A 22,649-nucleotide genomic window follows, 5' to 3' on the forward strand; every position below is an offset into this window, starting at 1 on the left:
CAAGTCAACATTTTGCCGTGTTATTTCGTAAAATGAACCGATGATGCCTCGACCATAGTTCGCACAAGAATGATGACGTCACGTTTTCAAATTTCACTTGAGGCCATACGCGAGCCCAGCCGGCTCCAATGGAACCGGTATGGGGAGTGGGGATAATACGCTTTAATCACTTAGGGCAGGTCTACTAATATTCATATGTCTATGAGCACACATGACGATATGAGCTAACATAATAAATAAGAAATGCATTATTAGGCTGCTTATGTCATGGCTGTCAAAGGGAACACGGAACTTAGTTGGTTGCTCCGTAATTAAAATGACCCCCTCTCCTTTTTACGGCGGAGAGGGGGACGCATAACTTTTCAAATATCGCGTCGGGAGCGGTTACGTAAAATAAATTCGGTTAGCGAAGTTCAGAACCACACTTATAGCGCGTTATCTTTTTACGTGTGTCGGGTCCGTATGGGATTGTATGGCGAGCGCTATTGTGCTTTATATTATCTGTTGATGTGAGCTTTGCGTGTGGCAGCAGCTTAAGTCACGGTGGCATTAAAGTCAAGCTAATACTTTATTTTTTACATATTTCATACGCTTAAATATTAAATATCGGTTTACGTATTACAGTACTTAAAAATATATGCATTAATAATAAACACAATAATTAATTCGTCAATGTTAATTTAGCATTGAAAGTTTTAACTTTGATGTCATTTTATTGTCTATGATAGTAGGCATGGCCACTTAAGGTAATCAACAGTAAAGATGTTTGGAAACAGGCAAATCGAACGTTACTGAATAAATCACTTGGCTGATTGGACCCTGAGATTGATCATTCGAAATGTTGGGAACAACGGCCAATGCTTCTCTTTCTGTTACACAAGTCGCTATGGTAGAGAGCGAGAGATCAAACTACAATTTTTGCTCTGAGCCAATGAGATGCAGCCAAGTCAGCCCCCAGGGGGCTGACTCTGTATCTCTCACAAGCGTCCGTTCCGCGGGTTTACGACTGACAAACCCGTTTTCACTGATTTTGGTACTCTTTAGCAAGTCGTAAACCCGAATTTAATCGACAACACAAAGTGACAGCTCAACGTTTCGCTTTAGACCGACGTCTGCCGCCGCTCCTTGTATTTTGACAGTTCTTGTTAACTTTGGTACTCTCTACCTCCGAAAGCTAGAAACATTATAGCTCCAAAGGCTTGATTGTCGGGTTTATCAAAATAGGTCGAACTACCTCTGGTTTGGGACCGTTTAGAGCTTTATATCGCCCAACGACATATTTTTCGAAGTTAATAAAATCGAATTTACTAGTTTTAAAAGGCAAGTAATTTGTTTTATTTCGAATTAAACAATACCTCAACCGAATTGATAAATATATACCTAACCGATGCACTTTTAGGCACAGATTATGGAAATTACACTTCGTTTCAACAATTACTACAAGAAAAAACTATTTACGTAAACAAATTAGATTATTAGTTTCTTAATTTGGGTTATTTAAGTACATAATTTGTGCGTAATTTAGATTGGAAGGAAACTTTCGCAAACGTCCAACGCTGCAAAGGGATAGTTTTATAAGGAAAATTTTGATGTTGAATAAAATAAGAACCGGAGTGCCCTTGGAACTTAAGGTGAATACAACATTATTTAATTAATCATTTTTTCTTACAATATCTGCAAATCCCCAACAGCACTTTCCGGTGGAAATTACAATTAGAAATTAAAAATAATTCTCTTTAGTCCATTACCTGTACCTAGGTACTCTTTCATTTATACAGTTTGTATTGTTTCTTTCTGCCTATCTTATCTTCTATTGCCGTGTATTTGCCGTACTCATAATACATTATTTATTTTTAAGGTTCTAACGACACTCTCATTTCTTGCGACAGGGTCATACCAAAAAATTGTGGGGAATGATTTTCACTCGAGCCTGTCGCAACAAACAGTGAGCCGACACTTGAACGAGATTTTGTCGGCATTAAACAGAATAATGCACCGGCACATCAAATTCCCAGGAACACAACAAGAAAGGAATTCCGTCAAACAAGGGTTTGTTTTGATCTATTGTATTTTATTGTTACTTATCTTGTTTACCCGAGGATTGTGGCATATTCAGATGACAGACTATAACGTCTCCACCAATGAGGAATGAATGCATGAACATGGATATTATATTGGTATACAAGCGTAGTCTAAGGCCAATTTAAATAAATAATATATCATTATCGTCATAGAATAGAAGAACTGTAAAAATGTCATCCATGTAGATTTGAATGGAAACCAATATCGCCACTGACTTGGTACCTTTTGGTTCTAACCCATTTAGCACATGCTCTATCTTTCTTTCACTTGAATTTCATGATGAAACAGTTTTTTTTTGAAATTTAAGCAAAGAACGGTCCGTCTTAGCGATTAAAGTAATATGAATTTTATAACATGTTGTCTGTATCGAGGTTGAAGGAAGGAACAATAAGAAATACAAAAAACAACTAAATTACATATGTGGTGTAATATTTTATATTTGTAGATTTATAAGAAAACAACAGATATTCATCTTTTTACAGCCTCCATACAGTTACCAATGTATTACAGAAAAGATTATGCATTTAGAACACGTACAGTAAATGAGAAATGGTAAAAACATATTTAGATAAACAAGTAGTAGCAATAACAAATGCATGATACAGTAAGTACATGTGTATATTATTACATACTAATCCAACTAAACGAATCATTATATTGATACTAATCCTACTGAAATGTTGCACCGCTTACGAAAAGTAAAGCCATTCAAAGAATGTGTGTACAAATGAAATAGTTATGTGAACGGCCCTCTAAAGTATTGCCACTTAGTCAAAGCACGTTTGTCTCAGTAACGTATCTACACTCTATTCATATCATCTACGGTATATTGAACATTTAATATAACTCAATATGAATAGTGACGTTACTTTGGAAAAATTGTGTAATTTGTCATTTGAAATAAAACAAAATGTTACACTAAATTTATGGTTTACAATGAAGTAGGGAAGTATTTAAGTACAAATATTATGACTTCAAAAAAAAATTTGGTTTTGATTTATTAAATACATAAAACAAAATCAGAAACATACTTTTTCAGATGCGAGATCAAAAAAGTAGATCATAAAACTTATAGCGATAAGTTGGTACAACTAGAAATGGTTGATAGGAAATAAGTAAGAGTTATAAAAGTACCTTTGCTACAATGGGTACTAAATGGTAAAAAGTGATGGTACATGTGCCAGAATCGGCTGTTAATTAGTCATATTTCAATAAGGCGCCGCATTGTCGCGTCTCCAATACATAGTAGTGCTGCAAGCACAGCTCTCAGCTTGTTGTCCTGAAACCATAAAAACAACTAAATTATAAAAACTGTATTGATAGTTCAGTATCTATATCGATTTTAATCATAAAACTCTATATATGTTTCAGGTTTTATGAGAAATATCAATTTCCGGGTATAATTGGATGCATAGACGGAACCCATATAGCAATAATAAAACCCAAAGTCCACGAAGAGGCATATTTCAACCGAAAAGGTTTCCATTCGATGAATGCTCTCATGGTAAATAAATATAATTTTTTTTAAATATGGACAAACTAGCTGATACACCCATCATATAAAATATATCATGCTATTTTTCACCTGTAGATATGCGACTCAAACCTAAAAATAATAGCTATATGTGCGAGGTATGGGGGTGCATCACATGATGCACACGTATGGGAAATGATGGCAATAAAAAGAAAAGAGGTGAAAAGAAATCTACAAATAAATGTCATTTGTGCGTATAAAACACCGTTCCTTCAAAGCGAATTTGAGGTTATAAAGTCCTTTACTTCTTGGAAAGGTTACGATACCTTACGAAATACATTTACCAACGTAAAAAAATACAGAATAAACATGAAAATTATAAATAATAATACAACTTACGGTCATTTTTCCTTATTGAGTGATAAATGAATCAATTGTTGTCAATATGTGATATAAATTCAGCGGAAACGTCAAAATTCAGCGCGCTAATAAATACAGTGTTCCCGAAGCTCCCGATTTTTCGGGAGATCTCCCGATTTTTCACTTCATCTCCCGATCTACCGGAATGGCATCAATATCTCCCGATTTTTCAAAGCAAGCAGCGAATCGTCGTCACTCGTCGATTTTTTGTTTATGGTCTGCTCAACAGGCAAAAAGAAAATTCCCCTGAATAGGGTATTAACATGAATAATTAGAGAATACTGATTATCTAAGCATATTTATGTATTAGAATTAGACCTATACAAACCGATAATCTATGAATTTTACGAGCGAGAGTTTAGAATTTATTACGTAACGCCTCGATTCGCTTTTTTGGTTCTTGGTTCCTCGTACATATTATTTTTTTTTAACATGTCGAGTTCGAATTCAGATTCTGATCGCGGTGCAGGAACGAGTAGGAGCAGTGCTAAAAAAATATTCGCAATATTATAAGAAAGAGTGGGAAAGTTTATCCAAGTTGCAACAAGGATATAAATTTTTGTTCAGGAAGAGATGCGTTGACAAGGCATTCGTCCTCACAATCGCATATAAAAAGCAGGAGATCTCTTTTGTCCACGTTTACATGTGAAGCCAGGTGATATGAAGAAAAAGCTCATGAGGTGATTGGATGGTTGCTTATTAAAATTGAAAATAAAAAGATTGTTTAGTTTCATTTAATCGTAGACACATCCCGAGGACAAAAATCGTTACTTGTTTGAATGCCGCTCAATTTTTATGTACATAGATAGGTATTCAATAAATTTTGACGTCTTCAAATTTCACAAAAAATGTTCTGTGTTGACAGACGTAAAAATAAGTCTCCATCGAATGATACGGAAAATTGCGTCATTCCATGGGCAACATCTACAATTATGCTGCTTCTTGATTTTTTAGATCGTTGTTAATGGTCTGCTTCGGAAATAGTAAACGGGATTCGGATTGTTGACAAGGGAGAATTTTTATTATAATAGTTCTAGTCATCTCCCGATTTCTTCAAATTTCTCCCGATTTTTAGGCGAAAATTCTCCCGATTTTGTTTTAATATTACAGTTAAATATCTCTGACCAGCTCTCTAAAATCATCTTCAATAATAACATCCTCTGGTTCTGGCATTTGAGCTTCAATGGCAATATTGTGAAGAACAGCGCATGCATTCACTATCTTCACTGCCATTACTGGGGTATAATGAAGCACACGATGTTTTAGAAGACAGCGCCATCTTGCTTTTAAAATCCCAAAACAGCGTTCTATACAATTTCTAACCCTGCATTGCAATTTCGTGTAATGCTCTTCTGGTGATGCCGGTACCGCATTTAAGATTGGGGTCATCATGTATGGCCTAAGCGGAAATGCTGAATCTCCTGAAATATTATAATATTTGATATACATATTTGAACAAATACATTAAAAATAGCCCACTTTATTAAAAACATGAATGAAATTTACCTAAAAGCCAGAAAGCTTCTTGATTATTTGCTTCTTCCAAGTGTGGTTTTATTGCCATCATTTCCCATACGTGTGCATCATGTGATGCACCCCCATACCTCGCACATATAGCTATTATTTTTAGGTTTGAGTCGCATATCTACAGGTGAAAAATAGCATGATATATTTTATATGATGGGTGTATCAGCTAGTTTGTCCATATTTAAAAAAAATTATATTTATTTAACATGAGAGCATTCATCGAATGGAAACCTTTTCGGTTGAAATATGCCTCTTCGTGGACTTTGGGTTTTATTATTGCTATATGGGTTCCGTCTATGCATCCAATTATACCCGGAAATTGATATTTCTCATAAACCTGAAACATATATAGAGTTTTATGATTAAAATCGATATAGATACTGAACTATCAATACAGTTTTTATAATTTAGTTGTTTTTATGGTTTCAGGACAACAAGCTGAGAGCTGTGCTTGCAGCACTACTATGTATTGGAGACGCGACAATGCGGCGCCTTATTGAAATATGACTAATTAACAGCCGATTCTGGCACATGTACCATCACTTTTTACCATTTAGTACCCATTGTAGCAAAGGTACTTTTATAACTCTTACTTATTTCCTATCAACCATTTCTAGTTGTACCAACTTATCGCTATAAGTTTTATGATCTACTTTTTTGATCTCGCATCTGAAAAAGTATGTTTCTGATTTTGTTTTATGTATTTAATAAATCAAAACCAAATTTTTTTCTGAAGTCATAAGATTTGTACTTAAATACTTCCCTACTTCATTGTAAACCATAAATTTAGTGTAACATTTTGTTTTATTTCAAATGACAAATTACACAATTTTTCCAAAGTAACGTCACTATTCATATTGAGTTATATTAAATGTTCAATATACCGTAGATGATATGAATAGAGTGTAGATACGTTACTGAGACAAACGTGCTTTGACTAAGTGGCAATACTTTAGAGGGCCGTTCACATAACTATTTCATTTGTACACACATTCTTTGAATGGCTTTACTTTTCGTAAGCGGTGCAACATTTCAGTAGGATTAGTATCAATATAATGATTCGTTTAGTTGGATTAGTATGTAATAATATACACATGTACTTACTGTATCATGCATTTGTTATTGCTACTACTTGTTTATCTAAATATGTTTTTACCATTTCTCATTTACTGTACGTGTTCTAAATGCATAATCTTTTCTGTAATACATTGGTAACTGTATGGAGGCTGTAAAAAGATGAATATCTGTTGTTTTCTTATAAATCTACAAATATAAAATATTACCTACACCACATATGTAATTTAGTTGTTTTTTGTATTTCTTATTGTTCCTTCCTTCAACCTCGATACAGACAACATGTTATAAAATTCATATTACTTTAATCGCTAAGACGGACCGTTCTTTGCTTAAATTTCAAAAAAAACTGTTTCATCATGAAATTCAAGTGAAAGAAAGATAGAGCATGTGCTAAATGGGTTAGAACCAAAAGGTACCAAGTCAGTGGCGATATTGGTTTCCATTCAAATCTACATGGATGGCATTTTTACAGTTCTTCTATTCTATGACGATAATGATATATTATTTATTTAAATTGGCCTTAGACTACGCTTGTATACCAATATAATATCCATGTTGATGCATTCATTCCTCATTGGTGGAGACGTTATAGTCTGTCATCTGAATATGCCACAATCCTCGGGTAAACAAGATAAGTAACAATAAAATACAATAGATCAAAACTAACCCTTGTTTGACGGAATTCCTTTCTTGTTGTGTTCCTGGGAATTTGATGTGCCGGTGCATTATTCTGTTTAATGCCGACACAATCTCGTTCAAGTGTCGGCTCACTGTTTGTTGCGACAGGCTTGAGTGAAAATCAATCCCCACAATTTTTTGGTATGACCCTGTCGCAAGAAATAAGAGTGTCGTTAGAACCTTAAAAATAAATAATGTATTAGTACGGCAAATACACGGCAATAGAAGATAAGATAGGCAGAAAGAAACAATACAAACTGTATAAATGAAAGAGTACCTAGGTACAGGTAATGGACTAAAGAGAATTATTTTTAATTTCTAATTGTAATTTCCACCGGAAAGTGCTGTTGGGGATTTGCAGATATTGCAAGAAAAAATGATTAATTAAATAATGTTGTATTCATGTTATTTGTTTTTGGGGTATTATGCCGTGTTGCGCTAACTCCTTCTTTAGCCAACGTTTCGGACAGCATTGCAGTGTCCATCATCAGGGCAGATGTGTTATTTGAGGTTGTTTTTTTTTTTTTTTCATTTTCTAGATTCTTATATTCCATGAAGTGGTGAATCATTTAAATTAACTGAATTTAAAGTTAATGTTCTTTATACAAATAGAACGGCGTCATATGCGCCTCACAATTTTTACCTCATATGGGTTTATTCAAATATTACCTGGCTTTTATAGACTTAGAGGCCTTGTATTTTTCTCGGTAGGGAAAAAATTTGTTACCTAAAAACCCTACTAAAATTGCATGTATCATCATCCAGCATCAGCACCAGCGGCGACCTACAGCGGCCATATATTACATACGTGTCTGTTTGTGTTGTGTTGGGAATGGGAAGGGGAAATTTTGGCTGCGCCCTATTGTTGGAATCCTTCCGCATTTGCCGTTGGGAGTAAGGAAAATCGCAGAAAACCTTACCCAGGAAGGAGCGGCCGAACGTCAACTTGAAACGTATGCGGCCTTCAGTAACATCGGTATATGATGTCCTGCATTTTGAGATGTGTGTGTGTGTGTCTGTTTTTATGTTAATATATACTTATGGGAAGATAGAAAATAAACATACATATACATACAAATTATAAAATATTATATAAATATATAAATAGATATATAAACATTATATATTTGGGAGGAAGGTCGGGAGTTTAGGAAATACCTACTGCTCGCTATTCGTCCGCGTCTAGTTCTGGTATGTGCCATATGTGGTCATGGTCCATGAGGATGTGTTTAGGTAGTCTATGTGTGTATCTGAATGTCAGGTCGCTGGGAGCATTGTATTGTCCTATGTCTCGTATTAGTTGATTTTTACTAAGTGTGAGTGATTTGTAAAAGCGTTCAGTCAGTCTGTGTGTGAATTCGTATAGAGTTGGAATTTGTTCTCGTTCGTGTAATCTCTTCAAGTTTGTTCTGAGTCTCGTGTTGTATGTGATTTTAATGCAGAGATTTTGAAGTGTCTGTAGATTCTTGTGGTCTGAGTGTGAGATGCTGCTCCATACGGGAATCGCATAAGAGAGTACTGGACGAATGAGCGAGTAGTAGACGAGGAGTTTGGTTTTGGGAAGTAGCGGACTCAGTCTATTGAAAATTGGCTTCATCATGCCGATCGCTTGTCGCGTGCGCGTGTGCATCTTCGCTTGGTGAGATTTCCAGTTGAGGCGGGAGTCCATGGTCAGGCCCAGATATGTCACTTCATCTTTCCATTCTATGCTGTGTCCTCCCATTTCGATGTTGAAGTCAGGTGTTCTATTTATACGTTTTCTCGTGAACATGATGGCTTCGGTTTTCGCCTCGTTCAGTTTCAGGCGCCATTTCTTGTAATACTCTACGAGCGCGTCGAGCGCCCTCTGCAGGTAAATCGCGGCCATGTTCGCTTTCAGCGAAGAAACGTATAGTTTGACGTCATCTGCGTAGATAGACAGATTGCATCTCTCGTCTCGGGGGATGTCGTAGGTGAATAGAATGAAGAGAAATGGTCCCAGTAAACTTCCTTGCGGGACGCCTTTTGGAATCTCACGCATTGAAGATAGCACGTTCCTTATGAACACTCTGAACGATCTATTCTTTAGGTATTCCTGTATCAGTCTCGTTAGGTATATGGGCGTGTTAGTGCGGTGCAGCTTATGCACGAGCCCGTCTATCCATACGGTGTCGAATGCCTTCTCTAGGTCGATGAGCGCAGCGGCGGTGAAGCGATGTTCGTTAAATTTTCTTGCGATAAATTCCGCTACTCTGGTGAGTTGATGGGTCGTGGAGTGCCTCTTTCTGAAGCCGAACTGCTCGTCTGGCAAAGTCTTGTTGTCGTCGTGGTGTGGTACAAGCCTGTTGAGTATAATTTGTTCAAATACCTTGCTCAGCGTAGATAATAGGCTAATCGGCCGGTAGCTTGTCGGCTGCGTTCTATCTTTATTCGGCTTTGCGAAAGGCAGCACGGTCGCCGATTTCCAAATCTGGGGGAAATGCCCGGTTATGAGGCAGGCATTGAACAATTTTGTTGTGTAGATGATGGCTTTTTGAGGAAGATGTTTGAGTAAAATGTTGTGTATTTGATCGCTTCCCGGCGCCTTGTTCGTTCTGAGTCGCTTGATTGTGACCGCAATCTCGCTCGGCGTTGTGAAATGAATATCTTCAGCGTTTGTCTGCTCTGCTGCGTTCAAGTCTCGTAGAGAGTCAGCTACGATCCGGTCCGTAGCCGGGTCGGAAAGGCCGTCTGTAGCGGCGTAGGCTCTCTCGAACCCGTCGGCGAGTGTTTCAGCTTTTTCTTGTAGCGAAAGCGCCGTCCCGGGGCCGTTCAATTTCTGTAGCGGGGGGATTGTGAAGTCTTTATGTCGCAGCGCGCTTGCCATTTTCCATAGGGAATTATCCTTCGGCGTGAGTGATGCGACTTTTTTGTCCCAGAGTTCGCGCTTGAGTTCTGCGATTTCGGTCTTGATTTCCCTCTGCATGCAGTTGTACGCTGTCTTGAAATATTCGTCGCGTGTGCGGTGAAACATGCGTCGCAGGCGATTTTTCTCCTTGATGAGCGATAGAACGTACTCGGGAAGCTTGATCGTGTATGGGTGTATTTCTTTGAGAGGAATGTGTGTATCTTGTGCTGTTTGAAGAATCTCTGTGAGAGTGCTTGTAGCTGCGTCGATTTCTTGTGGCGAGCGCAGAGTTCCCGAAGTGAGATGAATTCGTTCGTTGACTTCTTTTTTGAATCCTTCCCAGTTCGCATCCTTGTAATTGCGCTGTTTTCTGGGGGTCCTTGAAGTTGTGCCGCCTATAGTAAAGCTCACGGGCAGGTGGTCCGAAGACAGTTCGTCTAATGTGCGCAGTGGAGATATTGTCTTAACATTTTTCTCGAGTACTATATCCAATGTACTCGGATATCTAGATAGTCGCGAGTAGTACGTAGGTCTGTCGGGCGCCATTATCGAATAGATATTCGTCTGCATGTGTGTAAAGAGCGTATTTCCGTTCGCATTACCTCTGTAGTTATTCCAGTAGTTGTGTTTGGCGTTCAAATCGCCTCCCATCACAACAATTGGTCCCAGATTGAGCAATTTATTGAGATCTTCTCTCACTAGGTTACTTTGGGTGCAGTATACGGAGATGATGGTATGCGCTCTACCCTCTATGGTGACTTCGATAATCGTGGCTTCAGCGTGCTTCAACTTCGGAGTAGGTATTCTTGTGGACGTCATAGATTGCCGAACGAATATTGCGGTTCCTCCGCCTGATCTTCCTTGTCGATCGTCACGATAAATCTCGAAACCTTGCACTCTCAGCGGTACGCTTGGATTCAAGTGAGATTCTGATAGGAGAATAATGTCGGTGTGTAATTCGTTTGCCAAAGCGAGCAGTTCGTCTGTCTTGTTGCGCACGCTAAATGCGTTCCATACGAGGACTTTCACCGTCTCGGTATTAGGCATCGAGGGTGTCTAGGAGCTCAATCAGGATGACGAGCTTGTCTGCTCTTGTTGCGCAGCGGGCGAGCTGTGATCGCATCCTCAGGAGGCCTTGGAGCAGGGCCATCAAGTCCAGGTTGTCTTCAGAAGAGGTGGACGCGCGCACGGGCTCCTGCTGTGGGCGGGGTTGTGGGGGCGGCGCGGTCTCGCGCTGCTCTTGGGCGGGGGCGGTGCCTCCGGCTACGTTGGCCCATGTGCGTCCATCCGTCCTCGGCTGAGGAGGTGGCCTGCTCGGGTTCTGTTCTGCCGGCGGTCGTTGGGCCCTTCTGGCAGGTCGCTGCTGTATTGAGGCGACGTATGCTACCCGCTTGGGGCAGCCTCTGTAGTTGGCGGGATGCGGGCCTGAGCAGTTGCAGCATGCGGCGGGCTCATCTCTTGTCTTCTTGGGGCATTCTGCCGAAGCATGCTCCAGTAAGCATTTTACGCACCTTGCTGTGTGCGAGCAGTTTCGGGACCCATGCCCGAAGTCTTGGCACCTGTAGCACTGGGTGCCGTGCTGTAAATGGTTGCTCCTGTGCTTCTGGAGGCGAATGCGGCAGTGGCACAGATATTTGACGGCCGCACGCAGCTGTCCCATGTTGACTTCCTTATTGAAGTGCGCTAAGTATAGGGGATACTCAATTGAGGCGGTCATCTTGACCACCTTCACTGCTGGGAATCCTTGTGATTCCAGATCTGCCTTTATTTCTTCCACTTCGACGAGCGGCAGGCCCTTGATGACGGCCTTTTTCATCTTTTCCGCTTCGGCCGTGAACGTGTGGAAGCCGCGAGCCTCCGCTCGCAGCCCGTTGGTAAGGGCGCGGTGGTCCTCCATCGTGCGCACGAAGATGTTAGCCGTGCCGCCCCTGTTGTATCTGAAAGTGAAGGGCTTACCAGCTCCCAGATGTCCTTGCACCGCAGCTGTGATCTGCGCGTGCGTCATGTTCCCCAGGGTCATCACAACCGGGGGAACGCGGTCTCTCCTGCCGGTACCTGCGGGAGAGAAAGATGTATTAGTATTGGCACGCTTTATACGCGGCGCGCCAGCGCCTTCGCTTACCTCGGGCAACTCTTCAAAACGGTTGCCACACTGGAGCGGTTGTGGTCCCCGTGGGGACATGGGCCTCTTCACGGGGTTGGACGGCCTCGTCCAGCCTCCATCCTGGGGGGCAGCCGTCTCCATCGGCTGCTGCGGTCTCGGGGGCGCCACGTAGGCCGACGCTGGGCCTATCGGGGGGCGCGTGGGGGCAGAACTGGGTCCTGCTGCCCAGGAGGGGCCTGCTGCGGGCTCCGTCATCTCGGTGGCGTCGGGCGTGGTGGCAGTCGTGGTGGTGGATGGTCTCCGGGTCCTTGGGTCCTCGGGGCGGGGCTGTGGTGCGGGGACCGTATAGCGCACGGTCCCGGTCTTAGTGCGATGCGCAATTTGGCGAGCGCCGGGCGGTACCACGACCGGGGAGTCCTCGTGGTCAATGGGGAGCATCCGGGTCGGGAACATGGTCATCTGTGTCGAGCGGTGACTCCTCTTAAAAAGGGAGCACGTCTCAGGTGCTTGCGGGCGGTTTGTGGGGGCCAGCGTGGATCTTCGTAAGTTGAGTGTTTTGCGTGAAAGATTGCCTTGATAAAGGCAGTTGGGTGGGCGCGGGCGCCTGTTCAGTGGGCCGGCGGGATTCCTCCGGCCGGCAAAAGTAGCGGGGCCTGGCTGAGTGCACAAGCCAGACAAAAACGCTTGTGTGGTTGTGTCACAAACCACAAAAACTCTCTCCTCTATCTCCTCTCTATCTTTATCTCTATCCTATCTCTCCTTCTTGGCTGCTTTTCCGCTTGTCTTGGGTGGCATCTTCCTATTCTTCTTCTTCTTATCTATTTGAGGTTGTGTTAAAATGTGAGCTTAAGTATGAGGTTGTGATACCGTGTTGCCAGCTCCAACCCTCTGAGCTAACATTAATGTATCATTTTTTTTATTTTTTATTATTTAAAATGGTTTTTCTTCGTTTAGCTCTGGTGTATCCGTCAATTACCGGATACCAAGAACTATTGAGCTTAGCTCCATCGTCTCTATTGATGTTTACGGGATTTTTATGAATTTCAATGGCTTCCGTAATCAGCCGTGCTCTATAAGTTTTGGGTCTCCCCAGGATTTCAGGAACAAATCCAAAGTAATGCCCGGTGTCAATCAAATGCTCGGCAATTGCCGATTTGTCAGGATGGCCAAGTTTACAAGCTCTGAAGTGTTCTGAAATCCTTTTGGAGATAGTCCGCTCTGTCTGGCCTATATAGACTTTGTCACATCCGGAACAGCTGAGTTTATACACCCCATCTGTTTCCAGAGGAAACTTAGTCTTTGCAGACCTCAGTAAGTCCTGTATCTTAGTTGTTGTTCCGAAGACAGTCTTGATATTTTCCTTTCTCAATAGCCTGGCAATTCTGTCTGTCACATTGTGCACATAAGGCAGGAAGGCACAGCCTTTCGACTCGTGTTCAATTCTGTCTTCGTTTGGTGCAGATTTGGCTCTTATGATTTGCCTAGTCTGACTTGCTGGGTAACCGTTACGCTCCAGTGCATCGGTCAGCTTCGTAAGTTCCGCTCCGATTTTATGTTCTTCACATATTCTGGTCGCTCGGGTCACCAATGTATGGATAAGTCCTCTCTTCTGCGCTGGGTGGTGGTGTGAATCAGCGTGTAAGTACCGATTCGTATGGGTTGGTTTCCTATATACAGTATGCCCTAGGCTACCATCGTGTTTACGCATCACCTCCACATCTAGAAAAGGCAGGATTTTATCTTCGTTTTCCAGTTCCATTGTGAATTTAATTTTGCTGTGGAGAGAATTAAGATGGTCCAGGAATTCGTTTAGTTTCTCCGTTCCATGAGGCCAAATAGCGAAGACATCGTCGACGTAGCGCCACCACACTTTAGGGACAGCCAAAGCTGTGTCGAGTGCCACTTCTTCAAACTTCTCCATAAAAAAGTTGGCTAGTACTGGCGATAACGGACTGCCCATCGCAACTCCCTCCAATTGCTCAAATAGTTCACCCTGAAACGCAAAGTATCCCGTTTTGAGGCAGTGTTCAAAAAGTTTGCAAATGTCTTCCTCATATATCTCCCTGAGCATTGTCATGGAGTCTTCTAGAGGCACATTTGTAAAAAGAGACACGACGTCAAAGCTGACCAGAATATCTCCTTCCTCAGTCTTAACTTTCTTGAGCTTACTAATCAGATCTGTTGAATCCTTAATCCACGATTCGGTTTTCCCAGTTTGCATCTGCAGTAATCTCGAGAGGTATTGGGAAAGTTTGTATGTAGGAGCACCAATAGCGCTGACAATCGGTCTCATTGGGATTTCCTTTTTATGTATTTTTGGGAGACCGTACAGGGCAGGAGTTCTAGAGGCTTTTACAAAAAGCTTAGACCAATCCTCTTTCCTGATGCTAGAAGCTTTCACTAGTTCCCTTGTCTTTATGTCAATCTTGTTGGTGGGGTTGTTTTTAATCTTCTTATAGGTGCCTGAATCGCACAAAAGGTCTTCCATCTTCTTTGTGTAGTCTGCCGTATTAATCACGACGGTGGCATTTCCTTTATCGGCTGGCAGAACCAAGATTTCCTCATTGGCGCGTAATTCTTTTAGGGCCGCAAACTCTCCTTTCGTGATATTGGGGCGGGGTATTTCAGCCCTTTTCAAAATATGGCAAGTCTCTTGCCGGATGTCCTCTGCTTGCACCTCTGACATTTTGTGTACTTTCATCATTGTATGTAGTGCATTCTCTACACCACATACGATGGATTCCACAGGTATCTTTTTGGGGGCCACTGCAAAATTCATCCCCTTTGCCAGCACAGAAGTTGCGTCTGGGCTCAACGCAAGGTTCGAAATGTTGATGACAACTTTATTTTGATCGAGTTGTTTTCGATCACCTTTTTTGTCTCGGTTGAGCCTTTCAAACTTTTGTTTCTGTCTCGCATCTGTTGACTGCTTAGATCTTACTGCTTGTTGGTAAGTCATGTTGTCAACTTTTCTCCAGTCTTCTTCGGTAAGGGTTGCACTTAGGTGCAGATGTAGAGCGAAAAGGTCCCGAGATACTCCATCCAGCTCGCCTCGCACATTGTGGATCCTCTCCCTTAATAGTGCAGCCTCCGCTCTTTGGAATACTCTATCTGCTTTCCGGGATGTGATGTGTCTTTTTATTTGGATGTGTACTGGTACAATCGATTCTTCTTTACACCTCTTGAGAAAAGCAAGGCTGCCCAGCAAATGGTTCCTTCTCTTTCTCAGATTCTCCAATCGTCGTACCAGTGTGTGAACTTCCTCCCCATAGAGGTTCGTCAAATATGATTTAAGATTTTCACGGCCAAAAGTATTTTTGTTATTTGTTTTTGGGGTATTATGCCGTGTTGCGCTAACTCCTTCTTTAGCCAACGTTTCGGACAGCATTGCAGTGTCCATCATCAGGGCAGATGTGTTATTTGAGGTTGTGTTAAAATGTGAGCTTAAGTATGAGGTTGTGATACCGTGTTGCCAGCTCCAACCCTCTGAGCTAACATTAATGTATCATTTTTTTTATTTTTTTTATTTTTTATTATTTAAAATGGTTTTTCTTCGTTTAGCTCTGGTGTATCCGTCAATTACCGGATACCAAGAACTATTGAGCTTAGCTCCATCGTCTCTATTAATGTTTACGGGATTTTTATGAATTTCAATGGCTTCCGTAATCAGCCGTGCTCTATAAGTTTTGGGTCTCCCCAGGATTTCAGGAACAAATCCAAAGTAATGCCCGGTGTCAATCAAATGCTCGGCAATTGCCGATTTGTCAGGATGGCCAAGTTTACAAGCTCTGAAGTGTTCTGAAATCCTTTTGGAGATAGTCCGCTCTGTCTGGCCTATATAGACTTTGTCACATCCGGAACAGCTGAGTTTATACACCCCATCTGTTTCCAGAGGAAACTTGTACGTACGCCCTGTACTCCTGCCCTGTACGGTCTCCCAAAAATACATAAAAAGGAAATCCCAATGAGACCGATTGTCAGCGCTATTGGTGCTCCTACATACAAACTTTCCCAATACCTCTCGAGATTACTGCAGATGCAAACTGGGAAAACCGAATCGTGGATTAAGGATTCAATAGATCTGATTAGTAAGCTCAAGAAAGTTAAGACTGAGGAAGGAGATATTCTGGTCAGCTTTGACGTCGTGTCTCTTTTTACAAATGTGCCTCTAGAAGACTCCATGACAATGCTCAGGGAGATATATGAGGAAGACATTTGCAAACTTTTTGAACACTGCCTCAAAACGGGATACTTTGCGTTTCAGGGTGAACTATTTGAGCAATTGGAGGGAGTTGCGATGGGCAGTCCGTTATCGCCAGTACTAGCCAACTTTTTTATGGAGAAGTTTGAAGAAGTGGCACTCGACACAGCTTTGGCTGTCCCTAAAGTGTGGTGGCGCTACGTCGACGATGTCTTCGCTATTTGGCCTCATGGAACGGAGAAACTAAACGAATTCCTGGACCATCTTAATTCTCTCCACAGCAAAATTAAATTCACAATGGAACTGGAAAACGAAGATAAAATCCTGCCTTTTCTAGATGTGGAGGTGATGCGTAAACACGATGGTAGCCTAGGGCATACTGTATATAGGAAACCAACCCATACGAATCGGTACTTACACGCTGATTCACACCACCACCCAGCGCAGAAGAGAGGACTTATCCATACATTGGTGACCCGAGCGACCAGAATATGTGAAGAACATAAAATCGGAGCGGAACTTACGAAGCTGACCGATGCACTGGAGCGTAACGGTTACCCAGCAAGTCAGACTAGGCAAATCATAAGAGCCAAATCTGCACCAAACGAAGACAGAATTGAACAAGAGTCGAAAGGCTGTGCCTTCCTGCCTTATGTGCACAATGTGACAGACAGAATTGCCAGGCTATTGAGAAAGGAAAATATCAAGACTGTCTTCGGAACAACAACTAAGATACAGGACTTACTGAGGTCTGCAAAGACTAAGTTTCCTCTGGAAACAGATGGGGTGTATAAACTCAGCTGTTCCGGATGTGACAAAGTCTATATAGGCCAGACAGAGCGGACTATCTCCAAAAGGATTTCAGAACACTTCAGAGCTTGTAAACTTGGCCATCCTGACAAATCGGCAATTGCCGAGCATTTGATTGACACCGGGCATTACTTTGGATTTGTTCCTGAAATCCTGGGGAGACCCAAAACTTATAGAGCACGGCTGATTACGGAAGCCATTGAAATTCATAAAAATCCCGTAAACATTAATAGAGACGATGGAGCTAAGCTCAATAGTTCTTGGTATCCGGTAATTGACGGATACACCAGAGCTAAACGAAGAAAAACCATTTTAAATAATAAAAAATAAAAAAAATAAAAAAAATGATACATTAATGTTAGCTCAGAGGGTTGGAGCTGGCAACACGGTATCACAACCTCATACTTAAGCTCACATTTTAACACAACCTCAAATAACACATCTGCCCTGATGATGGACACTGCAATGCTGTCCGAAACGTTGGCTAAAGAAGGAGTTAGCGCAACACGGCATAATACCCCAAAAACAAATAACAAAAATACTTTTGGCCGTGAAAATCTTAAATCATATTTGAATGTTGTATTCACCTTAAGTTCCAAGGGCACTCCGGTTCTTATTTTAGTCAACATCAAAATTTTCCTTATAAAACTATCCCTTTGCAGCGTTGGACGTTTGCGAAAGTTTCCTTCCAATCTAAATTACGCACAAATTACTTAAATAACCCAAATTAAGAACCTAATAATCTAATTTGTTTATGTAAATAGTTTTTTCTTGTAGTAATTGTTGAAACGAAGTGTAATTTCCATAATCTGTGCCTAAAAGTGCATCGGTTAGGTATATATTTATCAATTCGGTTGAGGTATTGTTTAATTCGAAATAAAACAAATTACTTGCCTTTTAAAACTAGTAAATTCGATTTTATTAACTTCGAAAAATATGTCGTTGGGCGATATAAAGCTCTAAACGGTCCCAAACCAGAGGTAGTTCGACCTATTTTGATAAACCCGACAATCAAGCCTTTGGAGCTATAATGTTTCTAGCTTTCGGAGGTAGAGAGTACCAAAGTTAACAAGAACTGTCAAAATACAAGGAGCGGCGGCAGACGTCGGTCTAAAGCGAAACGTTGAGCTGTCACTTTGAGTTGTCGATTAAATTCGGGTTTACGACTTGCTAAAGAGTACCAAAATCAGTGAAAACGGGTTTGTCAGTCGTAAACCCGCGGAACGGACGCTTGTGAGAGATACAGAGTCAGCCCCCAGAGCTAGTCTGTCTGTATAATATTCCTGGATTTAAATGTTACAATTATTGCCGAAGTAAAAAAATCGGGTGGAGGTATATTGTTGTACCTTCGAGATGAACTCACATTTCAACCGAAGTCAATAGAAACAAATCATTTTGAATGTGTGCTTGGCTCTATGACACTTCCAAACAAGAATATTTTAAACATCATAGCAATATACCGCCCCAGCAACTCCAACAAAGTTCAATTTCTCAATGAAATATCTTCCATTCTGTCTAATATAAGACCCAGAGAAAATATTGTATTTATAGGAGATGTTTTGTTTCATCACTTTCCATGACTTTATATAAGTTTTTAAAGACGTGATTAATTATCATTTTGACGATTTATCCGGTCAACCTTGAAACATATGTTCACACGTTTCGATTCGGCGGGACTCATACTTGACAACAAAAGTAGACGGGCTTTCAACTTTCGTCGTTCAACTGAAAACTTGATCAACGTTGTTGAAAGGCTATTCACACTTGTCGATTAGCTTTTAAATGTCATTCAACTCCGACTTGATCAACTAAAATCGCTCTGTGTGAATGGGGTACAGTTAGAATTCAAATGTGTACCTAACTAAATAAATAAAAAACTAGATTGTTAAAAAATTGGATTCGTGCATTTAGAAATTTTCGTGGGGAATTATTATTTATATAAATTCTCCACCCCCCCCCCATAGATTGGAAATTTTTTTGTTGGCAATTACTATTCTTAGAAGTTCTGTAACAACCCCACCCCCCCACGAATTTGAAGAATTATTGTGGGGAACCAATTTTCAATTTTACGCAAAATATTTGCGGGGAATCATCGGGGACAGAAAACAACCTCCCATGGATTTGGATTTGAAGAACTTCTCTAACAACCCCCCCCCCCCCCCCCTCCCACCCCATGGATATGAAAATATATTGTAGGGAATCCAGCACCGAGAACTATTACTTATTAATTATATAATTATTATTATTAAAACAACTATTCCTTTTGGCATACCATTACTTGTAAAAGTAAGTACAAGTGCGAAATACTAGGGAACGGGTATTTATTCATATTGCACTAGTTGTTCCAAGGTACGACTCACATCTATCTTCCCTACCGTCACTGTCCACCTGGTTTTGCTCCTACCCGAGAACGATATGGAACTGGCTCCTTATCCCGTTACTTTTGATACTGGTTCCCAGAGGCGGGAAGATTAAACGGAATGTTCGGATTTGATTTTTTTTTATTTAATCGGAGAAAGGCTAGAGAATCTCTGGAGTACTGTCTTCATCGATTTTTTTTTATATCCAGGGGTAGTTGAAAAGTTTCGCAAAGGCAAAGGATTCAAAACGTTTCGAAAGGAACCGGTTCCAAAAATAGCCGTTTCTTCAGAAGATCCTCCAAAATCACTGGCACAAGAAAATCAACCATCACTAACGTCAACATTGCACGAAATCCGCGTCAAGCGGCGTTTTTTCATTTCTTGTCTGACATTGTTTGACATTTCCATTTGAATAAAAATGTTTATAAAATCTTATCGACAGTGATACCGTAGTTGGTTAAATGATTTAGAGAATATCTTAATTTGCGAATGATACATATTCAAAGGTACGTAATTATTCACCTTTTGTACTACACAAACGTTAACGCCAGTGACTACGATTTGAAATGTCACATTGCCCCAAATCGGAATATTTTGTTGATAAAATAAAAAAAATAGGAACCGAAGATATCATAAAACAGACGCTGTCAGATGGTCGGAGAATTTGTTTGTATTCAGCTTTGCAATAAAATCAAAATTACTGGAATATTTCTGAATGTATCCGAAAACTAATAGCTGTAAATACGCTTTCAAATTTTATTATTAGAAATAAACATAATTTTAATAAATTGAAAAAAATCTTCTGAGACAAAATAAATGTCGCCAACGGGAATCGAACCCACAGCCTTCAGGTGCACTAGCCCATATTTTCTCTGAAGATTTTATCAATTTGTAGAGGTATTTCAGAGAAATAATTAATAATTATGATAATTTGTTATCCTTTGTGCTATATAATATAATAGTGGCATACAAAGGTGTTACATACTACGTTGTGTGCTAAAATGTAGCGTGTTATAGTTTAGTAGATGTTAACACAATGTTTGTGGGGGTTTTTTAATCAATCTACGCCGTAAAGCGGGCATTTTTTATCATGTTCGCGCGCAAAATTACGTTTCATGTAAAATAGCTATAACTTCTGAACTATTGATCAAATTTAAATAAAATTTTCAGTATTTTACCTTATTTGAAATCTTTCATTATGATCTGGTCACAAATTGTTATATTTTTGGATAAACAATTACGATATTTAAGTTTAAATTAAAAAATTTTGAAAAAACTGCACTTTTGTCGTATTGTCGATTTAGTCATTTTATGCACATTCAAGGTAGTATATATATTTTGTAAAATACACACCACAAAACACTAATATTGTTTGAAAGTATGAAATCGTTGGATACAATTCCCTTTATGTAAAGGTACATCACAGAATTTACACATGTACCGGGTTTCGCTACGTATTTTGTGTACCGCGCACACACGACATCGCCTTCGTAGATTCTTATTTTTACCAGGGCCTTCAATCTTTTCCATTATATGTTTTCTCATATCCATCGATAGTCTTCCTGGAGGATCAGATTTTGAAGATTTTTTTCGGATACCAGATGTTGATGGTGTTGGTTCCGGGTCTTGACTATTATCTGACGAAATCTGATCAGCCACCCAATGTTCTGCGATTTCCTTAAAAAAATGTTTATATTTTATTTTCCTTTCTTTTACGGAGTTGTACACAACAAATGAGTTTAATAATGCACAATTTATTATATACATCGCTAGCCTTTTTGTCCATTTAGTGGTTTTTCGTAAAATAGAATAATACGAAAGATATTGGTCTGCTTGGTCAACGCCTTTCATATATTTATTGTAATCGATTATCATTACCGTAGTCCATTTTATAGGGTATTTTTTATGAAAAAATATCCCTTTATTATGTAAAAAATAACTAACAAATATTTAACAAATAACTTTTCGAGCACAGCACACAAATACTTTGTAAGAAATTTTTAAAGCGGAATGTAGGCAGAAAAGAAAATAAAGAACGTCTTAAACGAAACAATATCGCTTTAACACTGAAGAAATGTAAAGATTAAAAAAAAACCGTAACATTTATCTTACAGTTATTTTATTTCAAGTGCATGTTTTATGACCGCAGTCGGCAGGCCACCCGACCCTAATTCCACGAATTGCCAGGAACCTAGTACACGTCTCACGAGAGCTGATGCATAATTTTTACTTCACAGAGTAAGCAACATCATACGTTACTCGTAATATATTGTTACTCTAAGTGTACAACGCATTTTGGCGTCTCCCGCGCTTTACCAATAGTGTACAAATACGAAAAACGCTTTTAAGCGTCTCCCGCTCTCTACCAACAGTACGCAAAAGACGCTTTTAAGCGTCTCCCGCAAACAATGTGTTAAGTTTGAGATCTCTTTCTTGGAAAGAATTATTGGACAATTGGACAATATTTTTTTATTATTCAAGAATAATAAAAAATTTCTCACTTGTTCTTAAAAAAATAATACTTGTGAATTTAATCATCTTAAAATACATTAGTATAGCTGATGAAACTTAAAACTACGTCAAATAAGAGAGAGAGAGAGTGCAAATCATTTCGACTGAATTTTATGGTAACATACGCGAATTATGACAGGAATGCAGCAGTGGCAGTCGGTGACTTGTTGTAGAAGGGATGCTGGACATCCAATGTTTATACTCTTACTTACTACGTACTTGATATCAAATATGCACATCTAGACGCTAGCCCACAAACAAGTTTTTTTTTTTTTTTTTTAAAAAGAAAGACAAACATTCCCGGGTTACGAATAACCTGACAATATTTGAAAATCTCCTACTACCACCACAGAAAGCCGAAAATGTTGCTTGTGTTGTGATGGAGGACTTAGCCAGCCGAGGAATTGAACACGCTACGCCTGGGTGGGACCCAAGCGCGATGTCAACTCGGCCACCGACCGAGATACAATTTACCGTCTAAAATTATCTCCATAACTCAATATTTCCAGTATCCAGAATAAGTTTTTTTTCCGCAAATG

At 40.1% G+C, this 22,649-nt stretch overlaps 1 protein-coding gene and 1 long non-coding RNA gene across 3 annotated transcripts in view; both read left to right on the top strand.

Moving 5' to 3' along the window:
* Window positions 1-1,446: 1,446 nt before the first annotated feature.
* On the top strand, window positions 1,447-3,766 carry LOC149410094 (uncharacterized). Its single transcript, XR_016305052.1, has 4 exons — window positions 1,447-1,631; window positions 1,859-2,049; window positions 3,454-3,586; window positions 3,674-3,766. It is a non-coding gene; the product is annotated as an uncharacterized LOC149410094 (long non-coding RNA).
* Window positions 3,767-19,951: 16,185 nt separating this feature from the next.
* Window positions 19,952-22,649, top strand: part of MED25 (Mediator complex subunit 25) — a 64,443-nt gene continuing 61,745 nt past the window's right edge. For both annotated transcript variants that reach the window (XM_089648777.1, XM_089648778.1), the window contains exon 1: window positions 19,952-20,105. The gene's annotated coding sequence lies outside the window, so the exon portion shown is untranslated. The remainder of the gene's footprint in view (window positions 20,106-22,649) is intronic.

This window comes from Hesperophylax consimilis, chromosome 28, assembly GCF_061612785.1.
Source record: "Hesperophylax consimilis isolate HC1 chromosome 28, BYU_Hcon_1.0, whole genome shotgun sequence".
NCBI lineage: Eukaryota > Metazoa > Arthropoda > Insecta > Trichoptera > Limnephilidae > Hesperophylax > Hesperophylax consimilis.